The sequence below is a fragment of the Aquarana catesbeiana genome, linkage group LG03 (assembly GCF_042186555.1).
Source record: "Aquarana catesbeiana isolate 2022-GZ linkage group LG03, ASM4218655v1, whole genome shotgun sequence".
NCBI lineage: Eukaryota > Metazoa > Chordata > Amphibia > Anura > Ranidae > Aquarana > Aquarana catesbeiana.
Genome location: NC_133326.1, coordinates 313,853,833 through 313,862,890, shown reverse-complemented (window position 1 = coordinate 313,862,890; position 9,058 = coordinate 313,853,833).

The following is a 9,058-nucleotide window of genomic DNA, read 5'->3' as shown; positions in this document are numbered from 1 at the left end:
TCCTCTCAGAGTACATTGAAGACGGTCTAAGGAAGGGTTTAATTCGCCCTTCCACCTCTCCTGTGGGGGCAGGGTTCTTTTTTGTGGAGAAAAAAGATGGTGGACTTAGGCCCTGCGTTGACTTCAGGGCTCTCAACAGTATCACTGTAAAAAATCAGTATCCTCTTCCTTTAATTACTGAGCTGTTTGACCGTGTTCAATGATCTTTACCAAACTGTACTTTCATTCTGCCTACAATCTCATTAGAATCAAAGCAGGAGATAAATGGAAGACCGCTTTCAATATTTGTAGGGGGCATTATGATTGTTGCGTGATGCCATTTGGCCTTTGCAATGCCCCCCGCAGTATTCCAGGAGTTCGTAAATTACATTTTCAGAGATCTAGTCAACACTTTTGTTGTTGTATACTTGGACGATATACTCATTCACTCTAAGGATATACAGCATCATCGCTGCCATGTAAGCACTGTGCTCCAATGTTTAAGGGATCATAGGTTGTACGCCAAACTTTGGGTTCCATCATAATAATAATAATAATACGTTTGTTAAGATTTTTTCCAAGATTCTGGCTCTATCACTGCTCTCATTAAAAAGGGACCAATTGCTCTCTGGCCTCCGCAAGCTTTGAAGGCATCCGATCTTCTAAAGTCTGCCTTCTGCTCTGCTCCTGTACTCAGCCATCTGCTCAATTTTTCTTGGAAGTTTATGCCTCCGAAGTAGGCACTGGAGCAGTATTATCTCAACAAGAACCTACTTCCAACAAACTTCATCCAGTCACCTTCTTCTCCAAGAAATTCTCTGTCACAGAACAAAACTACAACATAGGGAATAGAGAGTTTTTGGCTATAAAGCTAGCATTCTCTGAATGGAGACACTTATTAGAAGATACGGAAATTCCAGTTGTGGTTCAGATTGAAAATAAGAATCTGACCTACTGTCAGGGCTGGGCTCAGCCCTTCCTTTCTCTGAGCTGGCTGCTCAGCTGTCAGCTAATTGCCTATCCTATCTCTCCACAGTTACACACCTGTTGATGATATCCTGCTCGTCAGTCCTGCCTACTTAAGCAGTCCAGCCCAGAGGATCTCTGCCTTCACCTTGGTCAACATCACAGAGACTATCTCCTGCGTTACTGTTAAGGATTTGCTTGGCTGACATCCCTTCTGGCTCCAGATCCTGCTTGCTGTTCCACTGCACTGATCCCCTGACTTTCTGGCTTGGCCGACTACGTTTGTTCTATTTATTTACTTTTATTCTTAAACAAGTGTGATTTAACTGTACTTCTGTCTCGGTCTGATTCATGGTTTCTGACACCTACTTGGAGAAAGCTCAAAGACTGAATTCCAGACAAGCCCGCTGGGCACTTTTTTCCTCCCGGTTCAACTTCGTAGTAACATACATTCCGGGCACCAAGAACACCAAGGCTGATGCCCTGTCTCGGCAATTCCCTTGTAAGAATATGCAAGTACCGTCGGATCATATTGTTCTTCCTGAACAAATTATTGCTCAACTGGATATGACTCTACAAAGGAACGTGTTGGCTGCACAATCTAATCTCTTAGTTACTCTCAATACCTTGTTTTTTCCCCTAGAACTACGGAAAGAAGTTTTGCAATGGGTCCATGGGCAGAAAGTATCCGGACACCCTGATATCAATCAAACCTTCCTATGCTTGAAATCCCTGGTTTGGTGGCCTACTCTAAAGAGGGATGTTATAGCCTTTGTTAGAGCTTGTTCGGTTTGTGTGGCCATCAAAAAGCATTAATCTGTTCCACAAGGTCTACTACAACTGTTACCTGTCCTCGTGCTCCCTGGACTCATGTTAGCATGGATTTTATCGTGGACTAGCCCACTTCCAGTGGGAATATTGTCATTTGGGTTGTAGTCGACCGATTTTCAACGTTAGCCTACTTAATTCCTATGCCCACATCACCTTTTGCCTCCAGCTTGGCTCCATCGTTTATTGAAAATGTCATCCGTTTACATGGCATTCCTGTCAATATTATTAGCGACAGAGGCCCTCAATTCATATCCTCACTCTGGAGGGTCATTTGCAAAAATCTGGGGATCAAGAATTCCCTGTCTTCGGGATACCACCCCCAATCTAATGGCCAGATGGAAAGGGTCAATCAAAATTTGGAGATCTACCTGCGGGCTTACATCAATGCTGAACATGACAACTGGAGCGAGATGTTACCTCTAGCTGAATTGGAACACAAATTTGCAATGGCACACTTCCTTAAGATGTTCCCCTTTCCAAGCTGCCTTTAAGTATCAACCCAGGATTCTTCCCTTCCAGTCTTCTCTAGTAGAGGTACCTGTGGGCTCAGAAAAACCTGTCGAATATCTTGGCAGTTTTTGTTCCCAGAGCCCAGAATGTCCAGTCGGACTTCCTGTCTCGTGTGCAACTAGAAAACAATGAATGGTCCCTTCACACAGAGACGTTCAGGTGGATCCTGTCCTTGGGAGTCGATACCAAAGTGGACCTGTTTGCATCTACCTGCAATTTCAAGATCAAGAAGTATTACACCCGGGGCCGGTGCAGCCAGGCCTTCAGAGTAGATGCCTTGACAGATCAAGCTTCAGCAGGGCATATGCCTTTCCCCCTTTCCCAGTCATTCTCAGATTTCTGCAGAGACTCTGAGGGGAAGCAGCAGAAATGGTGGTAATGGCTCCTTACTGGCCAAACAGGCCATGGTTCCCCCTCCTAACCCAGCTCAGCTTTCGAGACCCGGTACCTCTTCCCCTCAGGCCGGACCTTCTATATCAGGGGGCAGTCCTGCACCCTTGCCCGGCGCTATTAAGACTGATGGTCTGGTTCTTGAGAGGGAGAGGCTGGAAACCCTCGGCTGTGAATCAAGTGTTATTTACACTCTCATGAGTTTGAGAAGGGCAAGCACAAATAAGGTCTACGGGAGAATATGGGGCAAGTTCGTGGAATTTTCATCCTCTACAAGGTCATACAGAGATCCGGGAAGTCAAGATATCCTGGAGTTCTTACAATCTGGTCTAGACCTGGCTCTGTCCATCAACTCCATCAACTCCCTCAGGGTTTAAGTCTCAGCCCTGTCTAATCCAACAGTTCTTCAGAGGAGTGGCAAGACTCAGGCCCCAAAGGAGGCCAAGATTCCCCAAGTGGGATCTCCCTCTTGTTCCCATAAAGAACCATTCCTGACTTTCTTTCCAGACCGGGTGGTCCTCATCCCTATGCTCCGGTTCAAATCCTAAAGTTATGTCAGTGTTCCATGAGAATCAAGAAATTGTCCTGCCTACATTCAGGGCTCCAGGGGCCGCAGAGGCTCACCCACTGGATGTAGGAGAAACACTGAAGGAATACCTGCAAGCTACTTCCTCCTTTTAAACGCTCGGATCATCTGTTTATCTTACACTCCGGGAGTAACAAGGGGAAATGGGCTTCGACCAGAACGATTGTGGCCTGGATCGTCCAAGCCATCCAGCAGGTTTATAAAGCTAAGGGCTTGGCTCCTCCGGAGGCGGTGATGGATCATTCAACCAGGGGCATGGCGACTTGATGTCATCTGCAAAGCAGCCTCGTGGCCCTCCATTAATACTTTCATATTGCATAGAACCTGTATTATTATCATCTGTAAACTTTGGTCTAAGAATCCTGTCGGTTGACGGGGCAAATTGAAGTTTTTTGGTTATGATCAGTATACACCCCCGTGTGGCTTGGCTAGTTATTTCCCACACGTAGGCTCCCATGGAGTCTGTCGGGAAAACGAAAAATTTTCTATCAAATACTTACCGTAATTTTCCTTTCCTGATGGACTCCATGGCAGACGGAGTTCCCAGCGATCGGTCAAGAGTTGGCTAGTTACGGAACGCAGTCTCTAGCTGTGAGCTCAAATGTATGGGAATGGGGTCCTATAGCATTGGAGAGGAGGCAAGGTTAGCCACACGTAGGCTGCCATGGAGTCCATCAGGAAAGGCAAATTACGGTAAGTATTTGATAGAAAATTTTCCGTTTTCACTGCAAAATATATTTAAGTTCATCATACTTATCCCTACTCTTTATTTTTAAATAACCTTTTCTGCAAACAGGTTATTTTGCAGCAATCACATGTCAATAGTACACAATGGCTTTCATTCATAGCCATTCATTGTGCATTGTGTACTATTGTGATCTCTGTAATTGGTCACAGTGATCACTTGGCACAGACAAGCCCAATCACAGTGCCGCTGTACCATATGATAGCTGTGGTCAATCACAGCTATCACAATTGGACACAATGACACATGAATTGATGTCATTCTTAAAAATGATTGCTTATAGCACTGCTCATCACTGTAATAAGCAATCATAGTGTAAAAAAACAAAAAATCCTATTCACCTCTCCAGTGCTGCTCTGGCCCAGGCTGTCTTTAACATTGATTGGACCCTGGGCAAGCATTTTATTGGGCCCCCCCCCCATGGGCCGACTCTAACCCCCCACTATGGAATTTCGCTCTCCACCTGCTCTGAGACATACAATAAATAGCAGCTAAACTCAAAATCGGCTTACTGCAGCAGATAAGTGAGCGATTGCAATTGGTTGCCAAAGGTTACAGCATATCATTACCACTCACTTGCCAGCGGTTACAGCACACATTAAGGCTCACTGCTTAGTTGCTAAATTTTACAGTACACCATTACTACTCACCTATTGGTTACTGCACATCATTACCTCTCACTGATTGGTTGCCAGAGCTTACTGCACATCATTACTACTCACCCATTGATTGTTATATGTTACTGCACATCCTTACTGCTCACTGATTGGTTGCTAGAGGTTACTGCACAACATTACCGATCACCCATTGGTTGCTAGCGGTTACTGCTAATTATTACTGCTCACTGATTGGTTGTTAGAGGTTACTTCACATCATTACTGCAAACTGGTTGCTAGAGATTACTGCACATTACCACTCACTGATTGGTTGCTAGAGGTTACTGCACAACATTACCGCTCACCCATTGGTTGCTAGAGGTTACTGCACATCATTACTGCAAACTGGCTGCTAGAGATCACTGCATATTATTACCACTCACTGATTGGTTGCTAGAGGTTACTGTAACTGTACATCATTACTCATAACTAGTTTGCTTGCTATAGGTTACTGCACATCATTACTGCTAACTGATCGATTGGTTGCTAGATTATGCTACAAAAACATAACAGTCCCCTTTCCAGAGTAGAAGTGTTCTCTTGCAGCAGAATTTAACATGTGGCAGAAAAGATGGGGTTAATAAGGCAAACCAGGAGTACATTTAAAACAGTACTGTCAATATGCATAGCAAGCAGACAGGCAGAGATCAGTGATAATTTAGTGGCTAAAGCAGTGAACGTACAATACAGCAGGGCATTCAGATTGTTAATCACACAACTAACATTCCAGCTGTCCGTTCATCCGAGCTGACCGACCAGCAAGCAGAGGGGCAGAGAAGCGCATTGAAAAGCCAAGCACATGTTCTCATTCAGATGTAACTCCTGCCACCCTCCGGCTTTCTGCTCATCCATGCTGCCTATGTCATTGCTTCCTCATAGCGATCCTCCCTCACTCCTCCGGCCCCTGTCGCTGCTTGTCAATGTGTCCCTCCATTCGGCCAGCTCTGCTGTCAGGCATGGACACCGCCACTTACTGATTACCTGCAGCTGCACTATATGACAGGGATAGATTGTTAGGATTTTGGGCCCCACAACATTGACAGGGCCCTGGGCAGGTGCCCCTTTTGCCCTGCATTAAAGACGGCCCTGCTCTGGCCATGTAAAAAAAATAATTGTAAAAAAAGAGCTTGCTGCTGTGATGGTGAACCTGAGAAGTAACACTAGGCTTCTCTTAGAAACATTCTTAGCAACATCCTAAAAGTATTTAAGTCAGGCTTCATGAAGTATGTAAATGGCCTACGCATATAGCAAGGGCATTATTTAACTTTGTGTCAAAGCTACGCAGTTTGTTATTATCTACAGATACCAATTATTTGCATAGGCAGTTTTTTTTTTTTTGGTAAAGGTGAGCTACCCTTTAATCTTTCACAGAATAATTAAAAAAGGCTGAATCACTAAATTGAATAGCATTCTCTTTTGCAGAACAACATTTCAATTCCATTTGCCTACTGTCTTTTACAAGGCTTTAGTTTTATGAAATCTATAATTGTAACATCTGGTGTTTAACATTAACAAATATATAAACTTTTGAGGAAATTATTATTGGCTTTTCTCCTGCAATATGTTACACTGTATCCTGCCAGACAGGCTCATTTGCACTTCAGATTTTTTTTTGTTTTACCTTGGTAGAAGATAGCAAACAATTTTAAGGCAGAATTATACATTTTGAAAAACATTGCATTAGTAAAAAGTTGAACACCCCCAAAAGAGGTATTCACAACAAATATCAGAACAGTAAAAGTTTAAACAGTCCACAATGTCAGGATGATGCTGAGGACAGCAGAAAATATTACTGATGACTGCCAGGGTACAGAGTTTTAAGGGTGGAAATGCAAAAAATATACTGCAGCACTACTCTATGTTGATGATGATGATAAAGCTCCTGAACCTGCTATTGGTCAACTTGTTGAAGTGCATCAATACTGCCATCTGGTGGTCATATTCAGTATAAAACTATTTTGAGAATATTCAGCAACTCAAGTGTAATGTTTCCTTGCTATGAAGGCCAAGTGCATTTTCTAAAACAATTACCTGTGCTGTGCTTCCCTTTATTCTTATCTCAGAATGTTGCATAACCTTTCTTTAAAGTTATTTATTAAAATTAAGTATATCATTTAAAAACAATCCTATACCAAGTGCATCTATATGGAACTATTGAGTTCAAATGACATGTTATTTCTATGAAATAAAATTAAAAATAACTTGTAGTGGGAGAAGATGAAGCGTATTCATGATACACAGCTATCACTTGTGCATGTACATTTTATGTTGTTGTAAATAACTTAAATGCCAAGATTTGCTAAATAGATACAGATAAGTAATAATTTTTCAGTATTAAAAATAAAGTTTGTATGTTAGAGGAAAAAGGTAAATGCTAATAGTTTTATTCAGAAGAAAGACCCCTTTACAACCCCTCAACCCCACCCTGGGTCATCTTCTATCACTGCAGACAAAACAAAAATGGACAGGGCACTGGTACTCAAGAAGAAAGTTTTCACACATGCAGACTTATGCCCCGTACACACGGTCGGACATTGATCGGACATTCCAACAACAAAATCCTAGGATTTTTTCCGATGGATGTTGACTCAAACTTGTCTTGCATACACACGGTCACACAAAGTTGTCGGAAAATCCGATCGTTCTGAACGCGGTGACCTAAACCACGTACGTTGGGACTATAAACGGGGCAGTAGCCAATAGCTTTCATCTCTTTATTTATTCTGAGCATGCGTGGCACTTTGTGCTTCGGATTTGTGTACACACGATCGAAAATTCCGACAACGGATTTTGTTGTAGGAAAATTTTATAGCAAGCTCTCAAACTTTGTGTGTCGGAAAATCCGATGGAAAATGTGTGATGGAGCCTACACACGGTCGGAATTTCCGACAACAAGGTCCTATCACACATTTTCCGTCGGAAAATCCGACCGTGTGTACGGGGCATTACAATGATAAGCATGGGGGAAAAACAAAGTCCTCTAAACCAGTGGTCAAAATGTTAATGTAGAATTCAGGAGCCATTCAGTCAAATTCTGGAAGCCAAGTGAGAAATAGATTGATAAAACTTAAGACGTCTGCACTGAGAGATATACGGGCAGTCATATATTGCTGAGTGCCCTCTAAAATGTCAGGTGGCTTGGCAGCGTCCTACTTAAAATATAACTAAAGGTAAAACTTTTATTTTCTAGATTTGGAAAAAGTAGTGAGGGGTTAGAACCGCTGTCTGACATTTATTGCTGTATCCCTGTTAGTGAATCTCCCTATCTCCAATATATTTCCAGATTCCAAGTATCACCAAGTGCAGGTAAATCCAAAATTCTGAGGATAACTCCATAATTCTGAGTTGCCACCAGAACAGGAAAATAAGGGAAATTTTCCAGCGGGGATACAACTCTCTTAGAACGGATTTCTGTCACTGTTATGACTACAGGACAGGAAGTGAGAGAAAATTTCCCCAATGACACTCAGATTGCAAAATCATGGCAGCAGTTTTACCCTCCTCTATTCTATCAAAAATAAAAAAAAGTTTTGGCTTTATTTATTTATTTCAGGTACTTATATAGTGCCGTCAATGTACGCAGTGCTTTACATATACATTGTACATTCACATACTAAAGTGGAACCTTGGTTTATGAGTAACACGGTTAACAAGCGTTTTGAAAGACAAGAAACTTTTTTTCTTAACTTCTGACTTGGTTTGCGAGTGTTGTCTTGCAAAACAAGCAGAATTCAAGCTAATGGGGTGTGCAGTACTGCATTTGGCCAGAGGTGCGGGTGTGCCGGGGACACTCAAAAAGGTTTGGAGCCGTTCGGAAATACTCGGAATCACTCAGAAACACTTGGAAATACTCCGTTACCGAGTGTTTGCAAGCCTGTCCCCGAGTATTTCCGAGGCTCTCTGGCGCCCAATATACACCAAACTGAGCATGTGCTGAGTTCCCCCAAGGCTCCTTACTATCAGGAGATGAATTGGGGACTGTGGAAGAAGGGGAGGATCAGAGAAAACAGGATCAAATAGCCTTTTTACACAATGTGGAGGAGTAACGCCTTAGGTTCCACAGTGGGTTTAACCACTTCCCGCCCAGCCTATAGCAAAATGACGGCCAGGAAGTGGTTCAGTTATCCTGGCTGGGTGTCATATGACGTCCAGTAGGCTAAGCCGCGATTGCACACCCTAGGGGGGCACGCAGCGCAGTGATCACAGTCTGACACACCGCAACTCCGATCTTGGTAAAGAGCCTCTGACAAAGGCTCTTTACCACGTGATCAGCCATGTTCAATCACGGCTGATCACAGTGTAAACAGAAAGAGACGTTAATTGGCTTTTTCTCACTCGCGTCTGACAGACGTAAGTAGAGGATAGCCGATCGGCTCCTCTCCTGACAGGGGGGGT